This window comes from Natator depressus, chromosome 10 (genome assembly GCF_965152275.1).
Source record: "Natator depressus isolate rNatDep1 chromosome 10, rNatDep2.hap1, whole genome shotgun sequence".
Taxonomy (NCBI): Eukaryota; Metazoa; Chordata; order Testudines; family Cheloniidae; genus Natator; species Natator depressus.
The window spans coordinates 15,042,898-15,062,516 of NC_134243.1; positions in this window are offsets into that span (position 1 = coordinate 15,042,898).

Consider the following 19,619-nt stretch of genomic DNA (forward strand, 5'->3'; position numbering starts at 1 on the left):
GGCAACCCTAGGAACAGGTGTGAGGGTCACAGGGTCATAAGCATGAAACCTGAGGGAGACACCAAGCAGAGAACCCCAGACAGTGCTCACTGTTCCTCAAAGGTGTCTAGAGAGATGGCGGACGCAACCCAGAGGAACCCTGCCCAGACATGTGAGTGAAGGCAGGAGCGGAAGTAGGTCCCACAGTCACAGAGCACCTTCCTGTCCAGCATCCTCCTCTTGGTGGAACAGATGGCCACATTTGCCAGTGCCAGGAGGTGGAAGACAAGGAACTTCGTGGGACCATGGATAGAGTGTGCATAAATCAACAACTGAGCCAGCACTTTGGTCACTTAAACACCAATTAATTCCCCCCAGGGTGGACCAGGAAGGGCCTAATTAGTGGATGAGAATAGGCTGGGGGAGGACTAATGAGCAAATTGGCCCATTAACACAGCAGGTATAAGAAAGCACAGGAAGGATGTGTAGGGGAAAAAGAACCAGGACCAATCTCTGGGTAGAGAGCCTTTCTTTCTCTTTCCTCTCCTGTCCCTGGCAGAGAACTGAGGAGAAACTGAAACTGTAAATAATATGGTGCATGGATCAGTTAGGTGGTAGGAAGAGCAAATGTAAATAAACTACACTGGGTGTTTAACAACTGAAGGCCTCAGAGTCAGTGTAGGCAGAGCAAAAGACAAGAGTGGGAAGTTGCCCTGTAACAAGGCTTGATGCCCAAAGTCTGTTTAGTCAGGTGCTACGCATATGAACAGGATATGGCCTTCAGTTTTTACCAAGCTATCCTCCTATGGAACTGGATAAGGACTGCAGGGCTTGGCCCAATGTAAATAGATGCTATTTCAGTTCCTGAATGGTGAAAATGCAACAAGAAGATTAAATCTCATGTTATTTCAGCCCTCTCAATGACTTCCTTAGGCTGAAAAAGCCTTCATGAAATGTGAATGCTGAAATATTTGGTTTTAAATGGGTCCTTGTGGAATCTGAATACACAGCGTTGATGAAAACTACCTTTAAATAACTTTCAAAATTCTATATGATCTGAGCTTCTAAAAATAGGTTTACCATACATCCAGGTTTACCTGGACAAGAGATTTTTTTTGTTCCTCCGATCTCTGACCAGGTGGATTTTTGAAATATGAACAAATGTCTGTGATTTGGTATTGCCACCCTCATTTCCACACTACCTTCAGAGCTGGGTGGCTGGAGAGCAGCAGCTGCTGTATTACCCCTCCCACCTCACAGCAGCGTCCTCTGTTTGGGAACTTGAAATATGGTAACGCTACCCAAAAAGATATAAATCCCTTTGCCTTCTATCTTGAAAAAAGAGATTTTCATAGGCACAAATGAGTTAGGTGACTTTCACTGGGAGCTGGGCACTTAGCCCCTACTTTTGCTTTTGAATTTCAATGATGACCCTATGTGTGACCCATTGTAAGGACCCAGATCTGTAGAGCATGGAAGGTCTGATATTCCCACAGGGCCACTGGAAGGCCCTGCAAAGGCACAGCCAGGGAGCCACAGAAGAATAGATACCACAGGAAGTACCCTGCAAGAGACCCAGAATGGCAGTACCCCACAGCCCTCTGATTTGCCAAGTGCCCCTACTTAACCGTAGGGCTTGCCATAGGAAATGGTCTGGGACATACAGGACTTTGGCCTGCTACTATGCTGGACTTTGTCTTGTCTCCTGATCTGACTCCAGCCTGACTTTGACACTGACTCCTGCCTCAAGGTCCTAAACTGGTACTGCCTCTGATCTTTGGCCACCAACCCTGGATTGACTGACCCTGACCTTGCGATTCCTCTAACTCCAGCCTGGCGACTCCTACCCCTGGTGGGCAGACCTCAGCCCAACTGTGACCGCTAGGCAATACTGCCTACACCCCAGTCCCTTACACCCATTAGTTCTAAAAGTGATTTATCATTTGTTGAGATCTGTCTACACAGCCAGTAGTGAGATTAGCATGATAGTGCCTTTAATTTTCACTTCTCTGTAGGGAGGTTTAGACTTTTATCACTCACATTTATATTGGAACTTGGGCCCAGAGCAGGCAACGTTCAAAAGGTTCAGTTGGCTTCTGGATGACAGCAGGAAGGGGAAGGACAGGCGTTGAGGGGCTGGGGGATTACATTGCTTGGAGCATGAGGTTGCTGTATGCTGAGTGGTGACAATATGAGGGACCTTGACTGTCCTTAATTCGTAACCGCTTTGCTTTTTGCAAAGGGGAAGAGAGAGGGCTGGGCTTCATACTGCAGAATACTAAACTGAGCAACCTCAGCTTCCATTGAAATCAATGGGAAATGAAGGCATTCAATTTACTGTGGTGTTTGGGGAATTAGTTGTAATGAGATTTGAAGCTATCCAAATATTAATTGCTTCAATTGCACTAACGCCATTGTGGGGGGAAACCTTTAAGAGGTTTTTTTATAATGTGTTTCACAGAGTAAGTCTCAGGTACTGCACCCAGTAACCGAATTAAATAAATAAATTGGACAAAAGCCTCAAAGAATTCATTTTGAAATCTCCTTAGTCAAACCTGTAAAAATCTACTAGGTGGGAATTTTCTTTTTTTAAAGCAAGCTTTAAAAAATATTCATGGAGGATACTCCCTTCTTTTAATTAAAACAGGACTATATCAGAGCTCCAGGGAAAAGCACATTTCCTTTAATAGCCTAGTAAGTAATTGCTAAGGCATCCTATCCATTACGGTAATATCCAGCAAAAGACCCATCAAGTACTACCTGATCCTCTAATAATTAATAATTTTTTTATATATATTCATCCCTGAGACTTTACACTGGACTCTGAATAAAGGTGCTGCTAGAGGAGTACTGCACTTTTTGCAGATGCTTGGAGATCCTTTCAGTAGAAGTTAGAACACGTACAATTTAATAATCCTAATAAATCTTAGAAATTAAAGTACTTAATACTACTAAAGTGCTGGGGATAAACTCCAGGACTCTTACACTGCTAAATGAACTCCCATTAGCACCTCTCCAAGGCAAATCTGGAGTTCTATGCAACACAGATAACTGCACTGTCCAAAACAGCCAGTGTATTTGCTACCCTCAACAGGCTGAATGTAGCTGTGGTAATGAACAAGAAAGACTGAGCCTTCCTTAAAACAAGAGGGAAATATCCATGCTTTGCCTGAGCTTGCAGTGTGGCTTTTGGACATTTGGAGCTTTTGTTGGATCTCCAAGATAGAAATACTTCCTGACAGATTCCTTGTTAACGTTCAAGCAACTCAGGAACATATCGTTACAAAGTAGTAAGTTTCAAATTAATTGGCTGTCTTGTTTTAGTTGTTTGGCTTCTCAGGTCTTGTGTTTCTATCTTAGTTTGAGAGTCTATTGGCCACGTGACAAAGAACACATAGGGTAGTCCATCATTATATGGGATTCCAATTAATGAGAGACAGTAATGCCGTTCCTCTTCAAAAGGCAGACCTCATTCCAAAGGAATCTCCAGGAATATTTTTAACAAATGGGACCATACCATGTCATCCATTTTAAAGTAGTTTTCCTGATTTCAATCGGTAAGGAGTGCTGGTTAAAAGTGGAGGGTAGGATATTTTAAATTCACCACTCAACAGTGATGATGACTCCGCCTTTTCAGAGAAAAGTTTATTTGCCCCCATCTCATTCTTCCTTTTAGCGAGTGGATATTTTCCCTTCTCAGAGATTTTTAAGTAAAAAGCCTCAGAAACAAGATTTAGGCAAAATTCCCAGTTTTCACAGCAGCACCTAATAAAACATGATCTGCCAATTTTCACAGCAACACCTTATAAAATATGATCTGCTGCCATCATGCATCCAATCTCTCTAAAAAGCCTGCAGGAGTGGTTATAGAGTCTGACATTAAACACAGATGGTCAGAGGAACTTATATCAGGAGTGAATTTGACCTATAAAGACTACAAAATATTTCGATTTTTCAAATAAAAAAATCAGTGGAATAAGTACAAACTGACTCCTTTGAACACTGATTTCCACCTCTCATTTGAAGTGCGGCTGATAGAAACTATTGCCATTTTTCCATTGCATTATATAGCATGGACTATACAGTGCCATCATTAGCTCTTTCCTTATAATTATCATATTATTGAATGGCATGTTTTATCCTCGGAATATCCCATTTTCAAAACTCTGAGTAAAATCTTGGCCCCATGGAAGTCAATGGGAGTTTTGCCCTGATTTCAATGGGGCCAGGATTTCACCCCATGGATCTAATCCAAAACACATTGCAGAGAAACTAAATGAATTCTTTGCATCGGTTTTCACTGCAGAGGATGTGAGGGAGATTCCCAAACCAGCGCCATTCTTTTTAGGTGACAAATCTGAGGAACTGTCCCAGATTGAGGTGTCATTCCAGCAGTGGTTCTCAAACTAGGGCCACCGCTTGTTCAGGGAAAGCCCCTGGCAGGCCGGGCCGGTTTGTTTACCTGCCACGTCCACAAGTTCAGCCAATCACAGCTCCCACTGGCCGCAGTTCGCCGCTCCAGGCTAATGGGGGCTGTGTGAAGCGGCGTAGGCCAAGGGATGCGCTGGCCACCCTTCCTGCAGCCCTCATTGGCCTGGCGCGGTGAACCGCGGCCAGTGGGAGCCCCGATCGGCCGAACCTGCGGACGTAGCAGGTCAACAAAGCGGCCCGGCCCACCAGGGGCTTTCCCTGAACAAGCGGCAGCCCTAGTTTGAGAACCACTGCATTAGAGGAGGTTTTGGAACAAATGGATAAACTAAACAGTAATAAGTCACCAGGACCAGATGGTATTCACCCAAGAGTTCTGAAGGAACTCAAATGTGAAATTGCAGAACTACTCATTTTAGTTTGTAACCGATCATTTAAATCTGCTTCTGTACCAGATGACTGGAGGATAGCTAATATGACGCCAATATTTAAAAAGGGCTCCAGAGTTGACCCTGGCAATTACAAACCTGACTTCGGTACCGGTCAAACTGGTTGAAACTATAGTAAAAAACAAAATTGTCAGACACATAGATGAACATAATTTGTTGGGGAAGAGTCAACATGGTTTTTGTAAAGGGAAACCATGCCTCACCATTCTACTATAATTCTTTGAGGGGGTCAACAAGCATTTGGACAAGGGGGATCCAGTGGATCTAGTGTACTTAGATTTTCAGAAAGCCTTTGACAAAGTCTCTCACTAAAGGCTCTTAAGCAAAGTAAGCAGTCATGGGATAAGAGGGAAGGTTCCTTCATGGATTGGTAACTGGTTAAAAGATAGGGGGGAAAGGGTAGGAATAAATGGTCAGTTTTCAGAATGGAGAGAGGTAAATAATGGTGTCCCCCAGGGGTCTGTACTGGGACCAGTCCTATTCAACATATTCATAAATTATCTGGAAAAAGGGTAAACAGTGAGATGGCAAAATTTGCAGATGAAACAAAACTACTCAAGATAGTTAAGTCCCAGGCAGACTGTGAAGAGCTCCAAAAGGATCTCTCAAAATTGGGTGACTGGGCAACAAAATGGCAGATGAAATTCAATGTTGATAAATGCAAAGTAATGCACATTGGAAAACATAATCCCAACTATACATATAAAATGATGAGGTCTCAATTAAGTGTTACCACTCAAGAAAGAGATCTTGGAGTCATTGTGGATAGTTCTCTGAAAACATCCACTCCATGTGCAACAGCAGTCAAAAAAGCAAACAGAATGTTGCGAATCATTAAGAAAGGGATAGATAATAAGACAGAAACTATCATATTGCCTCTATATAAATCCATGGTACACCCACATCTTGAATATTGTGTGCATATGCGGTCGCCCCATCTCAAAAAAGACATATTGGAACTGGAAAAGGTTCAGAAAAGGGCAACAAAAATGATTAGGGGTATGGAACGGCTGTCGTATGAGGAGAGATTAATAAGACTGGGACTTTTCAGCTTGGAAAAGAGACAATTAAGGGGGGATATGATACAGGTCTATAAAATCATGACTGGTGTGGAGAAAGTAAATAAGGAAGTGTTATTTACTCCTTCTCATAACACAAGAACTAGCGGTCACCAAATGAAATTAATAGGCAGCAGGTTTAAAACAAACAAAAGGAAGTATTTTTTCTCACAAAAGCACAGTCAACCTGTGGAACTCCTTGCCAGAGGATGTTGTGAAGGCCAAGACTATAACGGGGTTCAAAACAGAACTAGATAAATTCATGGAGGATAGGTCCATCAATGGCTATTAGCCAGGATGGGCAGGGATGGTGTGTCTAGCCTGTTTGCCAGAAGCTGGGAATGGGCCACAGGGGATGGATCACTTGATGATTGCCTGTTCTGTTCATTCCCTCTAGGGCACATGGATACTGGCCTAGATGGATCTTTGGTCTGACCCAGTATGGCCATTCTTATGTTCTTATATTGAGATTAATGGGAATCTTTCCACTGATTCCAGTGGGCTTTGACCCATGCTCTATAAGTGTTTCTCTAATTCACTATTCACTATTATAGGCCCTGATTCAGAAAAGTACTTAAAGCATGTGCTTAACTTTAAGCATATGCTTCAGTGCGTGCCTGAATCAGGTCCATATTCATTAACGAAATAAGGGAGGGGACTGATACTGTATTTCAAGGAATATTTACTTTTCTCCTTGAGCTGCAGTGTGAAAATGTATTCTTGTCTCTATCAGGTTAGTTAGTGGCACATATATGGAACCTTTGACTTTGAAACTCAAAAACTTCTCAGTAAAGTTTTCTGGGTTCTAACATCCTAATTCCCTGGGAGGCATCACTTTGAGTTACACAAAACTCAAATAAATATATTTAAATAACTAAAATAATTACTAATTTCCTCATTATTTCATTTAGAAAAAATACTTGTAAGATTGTCAAGGACTTATAAAATGTATTGTTAATTACCCTGAGCCATATCACACCATCAATTTTTAAGCAGATCTATTAAAGGTCAAGTTTTGCTTAAAACCAGTGGGACAATATGGCCCAAAGTTTATTTCATTAGGTAGTAAAAATAAAAGTATTCCCTCCCTATTTCACACCAACACAACAAATGTCAGGGGGTTAAGCTGAGCAATGCCTATTAAAGTCAATAAGAATTATGCAAATAAAACCTTGTACAGGTCTTTGAAAAGTTATACCTGAAGGCTTAATACATATCTTGTAAAGAATATAATTGACCCTATACATATTTTCTTATTAAAATTACATCAAATATTTTATTGAAGTCATACCAGTTGAAGTTAGCATTTCCTTATTATTTATTTGTGTTATAATAGCACCTAGAGGTCAACCATGACCAGGGCCCCATTGTACAGTCATATAGTAACTCCCTGCTCAAGATAGCTGACAATCTAAATACATAAAATTGAAGGATGAGGGGGAGGGGAAGAAAAAGAAAATATTATCATCCTGATTTTACATATGGGGAATTGAGGCACAGTGAGATCAAGTGACTTGCCCAAGTTCAAACAAGAAGTCTGTGGCAGAACTGGGAATTGAACTCAGATCCTGAATCCCAGGCTAGTGTCTTAACCATAAAACTCTCCATCTTCCACCAGAAATTAAGCAAGGTCAGATTTGGTCAGCAGTTGCACAGTAGTCCCTAGGAAATCCACTGTGTCACATGAAGTGGTGTTACCTAATATTTGCAATGCTGCTGAAGAAGCAGAGCACAAGACATAAATCCCAGGTCATAGCAACTTGTGTTAAAACTACCATGCACTTGTTACAGTAGACGTATTGCTCACCATGGTGTCATAACCAAATTCCACCTGTAGTTTCCATATAGTTATGTCAATATGCCTACCCACACCCTATAATCATTTATAAACACATAGCTACAAAATGCAAAACACTGAATTTAATTTGATTAGATATGGTATGTTTCACTTCCTGTCATTAGTGACTGCAGTGTTACTGTGATTGTTCCTTTGTTCCCCAGACGTGACTGCATTTTAATGGTAGGGAAGATAATTCCTGTATCCATGGTTTCTAAAGCATTTTGGAATCTAAAGTAATCTAAAGATTACTCTGTTATTAAAAAAAGCTCATTTAACTGTAAACTTCCTCCTATTTATCTCACTCAACTATCTAGCACAGCTTGAATTTCAAAGATTGAAAACTCACGGTCCCCTTCATACAAGTTTGTGCAGCACCCAGCGCAATAAGGTCTTGGTCCTTGAATGGAGCCCCTAGACACCACTGAAATAAAAATACAGATGCAAAAATATTGGAAGTCATTATTAATAATGTCATAACTTAAACGGGCCAAATCCCTCTCTAGTGTAACTTCATTAGCTTCAATACATTACATCGTCTATAATAAATTAGTCATTCTTCTAAGTGCATGCAAGTTATTGTAGTTTAAATTTAGAAAAAAGTATCACATTTGTTCAGTTGGGAGGTGGGAAGGAAAAAAAGCATTAGCGCCCTTCTCTAACCTTATCAAGTGATATACAAAAAACACAGACATATGTCTGGGGGTGGCAGCTGGTAGAATGTAGGCTGTGCTGAGTATTCTCCTGGATTTGTAGAGTCCTCAGGTCGCGAGGCACTTGTAATCCTTTAAGAATTACAGTTAGCTTTTGCTCCAATTAACGCAAAAGGTATTTTTTGGAGCTTCAGTAGTGCAGAAGGCGATGTATTTTGCTGGATCAGGTTCTAGCCACAGAAATATGCTAGATTCCAAAGGATTTGGAAACAAACAGTTCAAGTTGATAATTGTGTAAACACTGAAACCCAGTTTCTAAAATTAATGCCAACTATGATGACTGCAGAAACATGTGGAACAGATATATACGGGCACACACGCGTCTCCAGAAGCCTGAGAAAACAATGGGCTACAACATAGACCAATAATACTTCTATGTGAAGCCAAAAATAATCTTTTGCATTTCTGGACCCTATCACAAATAGGAGATGATAGTGTCTGTGAGAACCAGGTCAGGAAGGCTATTCCATGTGTACAGGGTCACATGGAAGAAAGCCTATGGAGTGTTGTGGGACAAGCAGACAAAAAGCAGTAGGGAGTAATGAGACTTACTTCAGTGGTGGAGTGGGGGGCGAGGGGTGTTGGAAGAATGTGATTAAACCTGAATATTTTATTGCCTAATGCTTCTCTGTGGGCTACTCCCTCACTGAGGCAAGGAAACCAAGTTTGGGGTCATTGTTTTCCAATCAGAGAAACCAGAGTTTGCAAGGGAAAGGGGGCTCAGCCCTCAACTTTTAGATCCATGATTTCATAGCTCTGCCCTCCTTTGCGTGGAGGCCTCGTTTCTGTGCATTGCCTCCCATTTCTGGCCCACTCATCTGCCATCTCCAAAAGCTCTCCACCAACAGAGACAGTTAAGAGGATGCATTGATTCAGCTCATACCTAGGCTTTACCTCCCAATAGCCAGCACCGATCTCTTTTGAAGTGATACTGACCTCTGTAGCTGCTCTGGGCTGCTGCATCTTCCCCCAGTGGTGAGCTTTCCACCACTGGGATGTACAGCAGAGATCATGAGCTGAATCTGCCCCAGTATTTCTTAGGATGCAAGCTAGTTTAACTAAACCAAAATTAGCCACTGGCAATGGAAGTGGCAAAATACCCACTACCTAAGACATTTCATCCTAGATGGGCAAGCACGAAGATCATAGGGAACAAGATATACTATAATACACAGTGGCAGAGAAGATGAACCAAGTGACTCAACAGCTCATTTCCATCTCTAACTCCAATGATCCAGTTTTTTCAAAGGATAGACTATTCATACGGGCAAAGTCTTTTCTAGTCAGAGACTTTTTTTGGGTAACTCGTTAAACTAAATTCCTTGCGGCAAAATGTAAGGTCAGTGCCCTTTCAGCAAATGGTTAACTTCATTGTAATAGTACTATTATCAAAAGAATATATTTTTGTTGTGCTAGTCAAGTCCTAAGATTTAGGACTATTTTTCTGGTCAATATATTTGCTTTATTTTTTAACGAATGCTGCAAAGATTTACACAAGGGCGTGAATGTTTTCTCCTAACATATTGTCAGTGCTTTACTGCTCTACCTTAAGCAATTTGCCAACAACCATTTTCTGCAAAATGAGCTGTGAGTTTGGAACAAAGAACTACCATTCTGACAGGCATCTTCACTCCCTTGCCCACCTTTCTCTACTGACTAAACTGGTTCAATTTTATTCCACGGTCAACAGGAAGCCAGAAAGCTTATGGGGAGAGAAACAATGTGGGGAGACTGATGAATTGATTTGGAAAAACTCCAGCAGAATTGAAACATTGCATCTTTCTTTATTATTAACATGAAACAGTGAAAAAATATCTATAGAAAAAAAAAGACTAAGAATTCCCCATGGGGAGATCTGAAACAATGAGACCAAAACAGAGGATCTGAGGATTCATGGCTTGGAGCAGGCAGGAAATACCCAGGTGACTTTCAAAGCTGAGAATGCTCTTCAGTGAGACAGCCTAGGAGAATTCTTCAAGTAAATGATTCAGTGGCCTCAGCTAGAACAGGCTGACATGATACAAAATAAAGGAAAAAGAAGTCAAGGGACCAACATGCAGTGATGAATTGAGCTGGATTTGGAAATGGAAATCTGTTACAATCCTCAGGGATACTTGAACTACTTAGGAAGTTTCAATAAGGAATAAGGGATTCATCAGGAACAACTGGGCGATATTTTCCATCCAAAGCCGTAAGCTTTCCAGGACATTTTAAGTTTAAATTAATTGTATCAACACTTGCAAAAGTGGAATGGGTTTTTTGTTTGTTTGCTTTTTAAATAGACAGGGACGAAGATGATTTTAGGTTTACTTGGGCCTGGCACAGCTCAGGGAGTGGGACTTGACCTCTCGAGGTCCCTTTCAGCCCTACATTTCTTTGATTCAGGTTTTGTCACAGAATTCTTAAAATGATTACAAAAATAAGAGAGAAACATAGAAGAGGTGAGACAGAAGGGCCTTCTCGGATAAAGAAGGAAAAGGAAAAGTACTAATAGATAAAACAGGGCTTTGCCTCTCTTCTCTTCTTCACACTGCCCTGCCTTCACAGCACTTCTCTCTGTAACCCAGGATGAAAAAGATGTCAGGTATCTTTAGGATATAGAAGTGGAATATAACAATGTTTTAAGACAATGACTACAAGCCTCAGGCCTGCAAGAGATTTAGCTTAGCCAAATTAGGCCTTAGGCCTTAGGATAAATTAGCTATATATATAAAGATAACATGCTTGCACTGAGAGGGGACCCTGATGAGAATGAGCAATTGAGAAGGGTGGGAATAAACTTTCTCAACCAATAATAAATCTGCTGAGCTTGTGTCTATGTCTGTGGTACACTGATGTTTTGCAAGTAACTGGTGGGTTTGGGTAATAATGTCCACAAGAGATCAGTGGGCACCACAAGATGACCATTGGTAGCTGGGTTGAAATCTTAGAGACTTCATTAAGGTAACTGCCTATTACTATGGTGATAAGGGGACATACATGTAATGGGAACTAAATGAGTTTGCCTATGAAAAACTGGGCATCCCAAAAGTAGTGTGGTGTGGAAGTTCAAATAAGGAAAAGGGGTTACCACTTTCATAAATATTTATGAACCCCAGTGGGCTTCAGTGTAATACATTATAAAAGCAGTATCCCAACCTGTGTGCCTTGTGGGAGTGGGAATGGAGATGCCAGGATGACAACCACTGGTGATGACGATGATGACTAACACTTTGGGTTTTTCTGCAAGGCATGGTGTGAGTAATGCAAATACTATGCGTTCTGTATTGGTCTTTTGCTCCTTTACCAGATTGCAGTGTGTGTATTGTTGTTTGGTTGGTTAATAAAAATAATTACGATAGAAAGAGCACTGCGTAGTCTGTGTGCGCACTGTGGCATTCCCCTTCTATTGATAGCCTCCCTGCTATAGTCAATCTTGGGGGGGAAATCAGTGAGCAGGAGTTTTGGAAAAGCCTGATTGAGCTTTTGTTTCATCCTCACATTACTTTTCTGCACACTTATTTATGAGGGCAGGAGGGAGGCAGATGCTTAGGAACAAAGAAATGTATGCCTCAGCGCAGAAGAGAAGAGGTAGGAGGGGCAGGTAACTGTGTGCTCCATATGAACCAGCTACTTGGTGGATGCAGCACATTATCAAAATCAGGTAATCAGTATGTCCCCTTGATCTCAGTGCATTGGCAGGACTTCAGAAGTGACGCGACCCCGAGTGCAGGATTTAGCAGGGTCCAGTGGGGAATCCAAGCTGTCAGCTTAGATTTGCTCCCTGTGAGCAGCTAGTCCCCGTGGTCACTTCTGAAGCTTTTAAAGCTGAGTTTTCAATTTCTGAAGCTTATTTGAAGATTTCAAGTATTCAGATACACTTTTGTAATTGAAAGGAAGGAGGCTGTTTAGGATAATGCATTCGTCCTCACCCACATAACAAGTACCAGGGTTGTGAGTACCTGCATTACATTTCAGCTAAGCAATGACATCCCTCCAAATCCTACCTACTGTTTTGGTTTGTTTCAGAGTTTATTGTTCTGCTTTTATCTGAACTTAACTTGATGCCAAACCAGTAAAATAGACAACGGTATAAAACACATTTGATGTCTAGATTACATTATGTCTGCATGCTTCTCTTCATTATTTACTGTGCTCTTGCATTTAGTTACTTCTGCAAACTTGGAAATCTCATTTTTCATGGCAATTGGCCACAGCTATTGTAATTTACCAAGGTTCCAGCAATGTACACCTGCTACTATCAGCAAACTCTCATTGACTTGAAAACCATTTTCTTGGTTTCCAGCCCACTAGCCAATTACCATTCTCATTTGCCAAAACACCTCTTAGTTCAGTCACATGCCTTAGATGTAGAAGGAACCAAATATACTGGAGTGGATATATTTCCAGTTCATCCAATTTCTGAAGAATCCCTTATGATGTTTTTATTGAAATCCATTTTTGAATATGTCTCCTCTCCCCCCTACTCCCCCCCAAATACTGCAGGAGTTAAAGAGATTATGAAATTATCATCTTTTCTTTCATGGATGCCTATCTAGTATCATCATGCAACTTTGACATATAGCACCTATACATCATGGATTGATTTGTATACTAGAGGGTTGCACACTTCATTTTTTCTGTTCCAGACCAATGGGGCTGCGGGAAGCGGTGGCCAGCACATCCCTCACCCCACGTCACTTCCTGCAGCCCCCATTGGCCTGGAATGGTGAACCACGGCCAGTGGGAGCTGTGATCAGCCGAACCTGCAGACGCTGCAGGTAAACAAACCGGCCCGCCAGCGAATTTCCCGAACAGGCCGCTTGCCAAAGGTTGCCGATCCCTGATTTAGATTATAGGCTCTTAAGAGCAGTGACTGTCTCTTATTATGTGGTTGTAGAGTGACTAGCACCCTTGGACCTTGACCTCAGTTGGGGCTTGTGGGCACCATTACTAATAAAAATGCTCAGAGCCACCCTCTTGAGGCCTCCTGAACTTGGGGGAAATCAGGCCTGATTTTAATTCTTTGAGTGAGTTTCTGGCTCTTTTGCTCAAGGAGAAGGTCAGCTTGGATTTATACGCTTATCACTAGGGTTGGAAGATAGACAATGTTCCAGAGTAACAGCCGTGTTAATCTGTATTCGCAAAAAGAAAAGGAGGACTTGTGGCACCTTAGAGACTAACCAATTTATCTGAGCATAAGCTTTCGTGAGCTACAGCTCACTTCATCGGATGCATACTGAGGAAAGTGTAGAAGATCTTTTTATACACACAAAGCATGAAAAAATACCTCCCCCCACCCCACTCTCCTGCTGGTAATAGCTTATCTAAAGTGATCACTGTCCTTACAATGTGTGTGATAATCAAGTTGGGCCATTTCCAGCACAAATCCAGGTTTTCTCTCCCCCCCACCACACACAAACCCACTCTCCTGTTGGTAATAGCTTATCTAAAGTGACCACTCTCCTTACAATGTGTATGATAATCAAGGTGGGCCATTTCCAGCACAAATCCAGGGTTTGACAAGAACGTCTGGCGGGGGGAGTAGGAAAAAACAAGGGGAAATAGGTTACCTTGCATAATGACTTAGCCACTTCCAGTCTCTATTCAAGCCTAAGTTAATTGTATCCAATTTGCAAATGAATTCCAATTCAACAGTCTCTCACTGGAGTCTGGATTTGAAGTTTTTTTGTTGTAATATCGCAACTTTCATGTCTGTAATTGCATGACCAGAGAGATTGAAGTGTTCTCCGACTGGTTTATGAATGTTATGATTCTTGACATCTGATTTGTGTCCATTTATTCTTTTACGTAGAGACTGTCCAGTTTGACCAATGTACATGGCAGAGGGGCATTGCTGGCACATGATGGCATATATCACATTGGTGGACCCCCCCCCCCCCAGACGTTCTTGTTAAACCCTGGATTTGTGCTGGAAATGGCCCACCTTGATTATCATACACATTGTAAGGAGAGTGATCACTTTAGATAAGCTATTACCAGCAGGAGAGTGGAGTGGGGGGGAGGTATTTTTTCATGCTTTGTGTGTATAAAAAGATCTTCTACGCTTTCCACAGTATGCATCTGATGAAGTGAGCTGTAGCTCACGAAAGCTTATGCTCAAATAAATTGGTTAGTCTCTAAGGTGCCACAAGTACTCCTTTTCTTTTTGTGAAGATAGACAATGATTTTCCTTCCTGGTCCACTTCTACTCTCCCCCCACCCCCACCCAAAAAAATCCACAGGTGATTAACAGACCCTTCAGAATAATTGCAGTCTGGAAATAACAGCCACAGCAAGACCCAGATCAGTACACAGCTGTAGGGAGCAACTCCACCCATGCTACTGCCAACAGCATTCAAAGACCTGCAAAATGCAGACCAGCTGGCTGCCTGAGGCTGAGCCAGCTACTCTGCTGAGGAGGCAGAACATAGAAAGGAAAGCCACCTTTCAGTAAGATCAACATTGCTGGCTCCGGAATGTGTTGATACCAAAGGCTGGGAGAGCCACTTTGGCCATGACCCAACCACTTTTTGGCCCATCACAGCCCAGTTCAGGGGAGGTGATCTGGCAGTACCAAAGCCAGAAGGGGGTTGGGCAGGAGAAGGGCCCCACCTGCTTGGTATACAGAAAGACCATCTGGCCAGAGCAGGGAGCCAGGCCAGCCCAGCAGAACAGGAGCTGCTGCAGGGTGGGATCATGCTCCAGTTCCCCTCTGAGCCTCCCATCCCTGGGGACTAAAGTGATCTTTAGTCTGTGGAGGTGGGAGAAAGCTGCGTACAACCCCAAACACCTAGCTCCACTCCCCACATTTGGCTGGAGCAACTAAACAAATATTGAACCTCCGGTCAACTTCTCTCTCCTGCTCCTGTTCCCAAGGTTTGTCTTCCTGGTGCGCTGTTCAGGGATCTGGGAAGCAGGGCAAATGTGCGGAGAGGTAGATAATAGAAATTACAGCCAAGTAATCTGCTTGATATCACTCAGGGAAGTCTCAGAACGAGGATTCAGGGAGGAAAAGGTTTGGCAAATAACACAGCTAATTTGGGACCCGCAGCAGGAAGAGCTGGTCATACATAATGAATTTACTGGAAGTCTTTCAGGATAGTCATGCCAGGGTACTATGAGACAGCATCCTAGTCCCACAGGTTCCTCAATTTATATCAACACGGCTTCCAGCAGTAAGAGTGGGATGGCATGATGCTACTACAATTACTCTTCCTACTCCTAGTACTTTAATGGCATCATTGATAAAAGAATTTCTCAGGAACAACAAAGGCTTAGATTTTCCAGATGCTTCCAGACCCAAAAGGGAACTATGCCTCCAAGGTTAGAGTGCAAAAGAACTGGAAGGAGGTAGAGCAGTCAGTGCTCAGCACCAGCGTCACTAATTGTTCTGAAATCACCTCAAATCATCGTTTCTCAAATAGATCAATATGCCTTCTTATGTACAGAAGATATTGGGAGGCATTTTCAGGACACTCAGCTTTGATCCAACTCTTCTCCCATTGAAGTCAAGGCTTGTCTGCACACAGAAATTGTATCAATTTAACTTAAACTGGTTTAAAAACTCATGTAGTTAAACTGGAATCCCTGGATGGACACACATTCATTAAAAATTGGTTGCATCAGTTTACATACCTGAATTTACACATGCAAGATAAACTGATAAACCAGGTTTAAGCTGATTTAAGAGTGTCCACACACAAAGTCGGTCAGGTTTAACAAAATCATTTTTAACAAACAACAAACAAAATCACACTTCTATTTAAACCAATGCAACTTTGTCTCTGGATGAGACCTAAATGGGAGTTTTACTCAGGATTTCAATAGGAACTGAATCAGGTCAATGCCAAGAGCTTTTGAAAATCCCACCCATTTTCACTCTGTTAGTAGTTGGACAGAAGTTCACAGAGGTTGGCTGAGCTCATACTTATTTACAGCTGGCGTTGAGACCTGTCTCCTGCTCTAGTCACAGTGAATACGCAAAGGATTGTTTCAGTTTAATAGACCTCTTTTTGAAGTATTTATTTGAAGTATAACCTCTTACATTACTAAAACAGATGCACAACTAAAAAATAGTGGCTAAGACCCTGCAATATAGCAGAAACGCACAGAACAATTGTTGCAATGAACCCAGTCCCACTTCTCCCTGCAGTTTATTTTCTAGTGCTTTGTCCAATATATTTTTAATACACCCCAAACAATTAGATTTCCTCTTCTGTAAATTTCCTAAAGAAATTATGTAACCAATAGATCTCACTATAAGAAAGTTTTCCGAAGATTCAGTCCAGTCTACATTTTATTTCTTTGGTTTCATCCACTATTCTGTTTCATGACCCATGAGGCCAGCTTGACATTTACAAGATATTTTTTAAGTCATTTACAAGATAGCATTATGTCTTCAAGTTATCAAACAGTTTTGAATGACTGTTATGGTCAAAAACAAAGACGCATGAAAAAAGCACTTTAAAATAGTATGAGAAAGTTCATTCTCTCCTTACTCTGCATTCTTATTTCAATAGGTTCAAGAAAGTTCAATATGAACTGTTAGACTTCGTTCATACTCTGACTCCCACTGAATTCTCAGGATCAGTACCAGACAGCACATCTAAATTCTGTATGAATAATAAGAGTTGCATCTATAATAAAGGGAAAGAAATCAAATCTTCAAAATATTAGCAGCTTGAATTTAACCTTTACATGAAATAAGTGATTCCCTTTATTTATTTATTTTACTTAATGTAGATATTGTTCTGCCACTCAGGAGACTTTGAATCTGACAAATCTCCAAGACCACAATTACAGGCTTTTCTTGGCTGTACTAGCAACAGGTGTTATTGACCAATCTAATCGCAGTGCAGTTCACACATACAGGCTCACACTGTACAGACTACATAATACAAAGATGAAAGTGACTCAACTTCTGCACACACACAAAGGTTATAAGCTACCTCTGGCAAGAGGCAAGATAATGACAATTTTAAACTCCCTAGTTTTTTTTTTAATTCTAATCCTTCAGTGAATTTTCTTTAGATATGTCCATTATAAAATGCATGACATGTTCCTAAGAGTCTCAGCTCAGCTGTATCTGTCCTAACGGCAACAAAAATAGAACTTGAAGTAACAATCTAAAATGATGTAAAGCTGCTTTATTGTACCTAGTTGAATATATTAGCAGATGGCCAAGCCTCGGCCTATACAATGTATAACAAATACACACATTCTAGTTAGAGGGAGGTTGCCTTTCAAGATACACAGCACTCAATGCACCATCAACGCAAATTTCTTTGATGAAAGCATTTGCCTGTGACGGTTTGTAAGTTGTTTTGTTTTTTCTCCCCTCAGCCGTTATCAGAAGATGTATCTAGATTGTAATTTAACTTGTTACAGAATGAGGCAGTTCACTTATGAATCCACATGAGCTGCAACCATGGCGGTAACAGCTAGCGTGAGGAAGGAGATGCAAAGTTCATTTCATTGTTAATGGAGGCTGCACGTCCCAACTCCTCACATACATACACAGAAATCTGACCCCATGATGTTTATCTCCAACTACAACACAAGCAGCAGCTCAGAATCGCTAGATGTGGAAGCTGGTAATTTTCTCTCAGCTGCTTTTGTCTCCTCGCTGCCGCTGCCACTACGTAGGACCTGCCATATGCTACAAAGGAAAAGATAGACCTGTGTTCCAAATTAGACATGAAATTAATGTTTATAAAATAATTCATTTAGGGGCAGACTGACTATTTTGCCAAGCTCAGAGTCAGATACAATGAAGCATTTCTTTCCCAGGAGGCTCGTGTTTTTATTTCTTCCAGGCATTCCTTCTGGAAAATAAATGCTTTCTGTACACCCCTGGATGGCTCATGGGCACTGAACCTGGGAAGTCTTGAATCTTAATGGAGGAGCCTCTACTACCTGAGTGAAAAGACTCACCTCTCTTAGCCGTAAGAGGCAGTTGTAGGCTCATCCATCACTAAGGAGGCAGAACACCACATTGGGTTACATCAGCAAGGTTGGGGAATGAGTCTGCTTGTTAATAACTGATGACTACAGCTGGGTGGGAAATGACAGACCCCTCCTCCCCTTCCCACCCCACCCCGCCCCAAAACACCACATTGTTTCATTTAAATTTTGCACAGATAAATTTCCATTTTTTCTGAGAAAATTCAAATACCAAAATTTTCCATTTGGAAATGCTGTCACAGTGCCTCCTGGGAGTTGTCATTTGGGTGCCTCATGCTCCAATTCTCCTCTACAGGCCAGAGTCCCTCGTCAAACTACATCTCCCACAATGTACCATGGTCTTGCCTCCTGAGAGGAGACAGTGCATCTGTGAAGTTCAGCCAGGGAGCCCAGCCAGAGGACAAGGAGAGCACGAGGCACCAAAACTACAGCTCCCATGAAGCCTTGCAGCACCAAATCCAAATACTTTGGGTTTTGTGCATTCAGTTTTCAATGAAAAAAAAGTTAAATTTTATACAGAGCAGCCATTTTTTGTAGAAAAATTTTAATTAATCAAAAAAAAATTTTTTGGAAAATGTTTGACCAGCCCCACTGACCACCCCTCCTGGTTCTAATAAAAGAGGAAACTTAGAGAAGGCACTGCCAGTCCTCCCTGCTCCTTCAATAGAGGACTCCTTCAGTGATCATTCTGCCCCTCAGTTTTGTAGCACCAGGAACAGGTACCAAGTGCACAAACTGAACAAGTAAATACCAGCCTTCGCAAGATGGATGATTTCAAAGAAACACCAATGCCTACCTCTTTGTCTATTTACTGGCATTTTGCTTTATGCATTATGTGTTTTGAAAGAGCACAGCCCCCTCATCGAATAAACTAAGCCCACAGGGGCGTTGTATTATTAATTAACCTTTGAGTTCCACTAGTAAGTAATACTGTCATTCTTTTCTGGGATATGAAAAAATCCTTTATGAATAAGCATGTTTCTACAATATAAATACATTCACAATGGATAGAATTTCCATTACAAATGTGCTTGATCTTTAGTAAGTAGACCAGCTCCACGAAAAGCCTAATTCAATATCAATTATTAAATGCAACTGAAAGGCTTCCATTGATCTCTCTCAGGCCCTAAAGCGCTACATTCTGATGGGACTTTAGATGGCAGTTTCAGTCACTTTCATTATATTTTGATATGGTCTTTATGATGAGTAT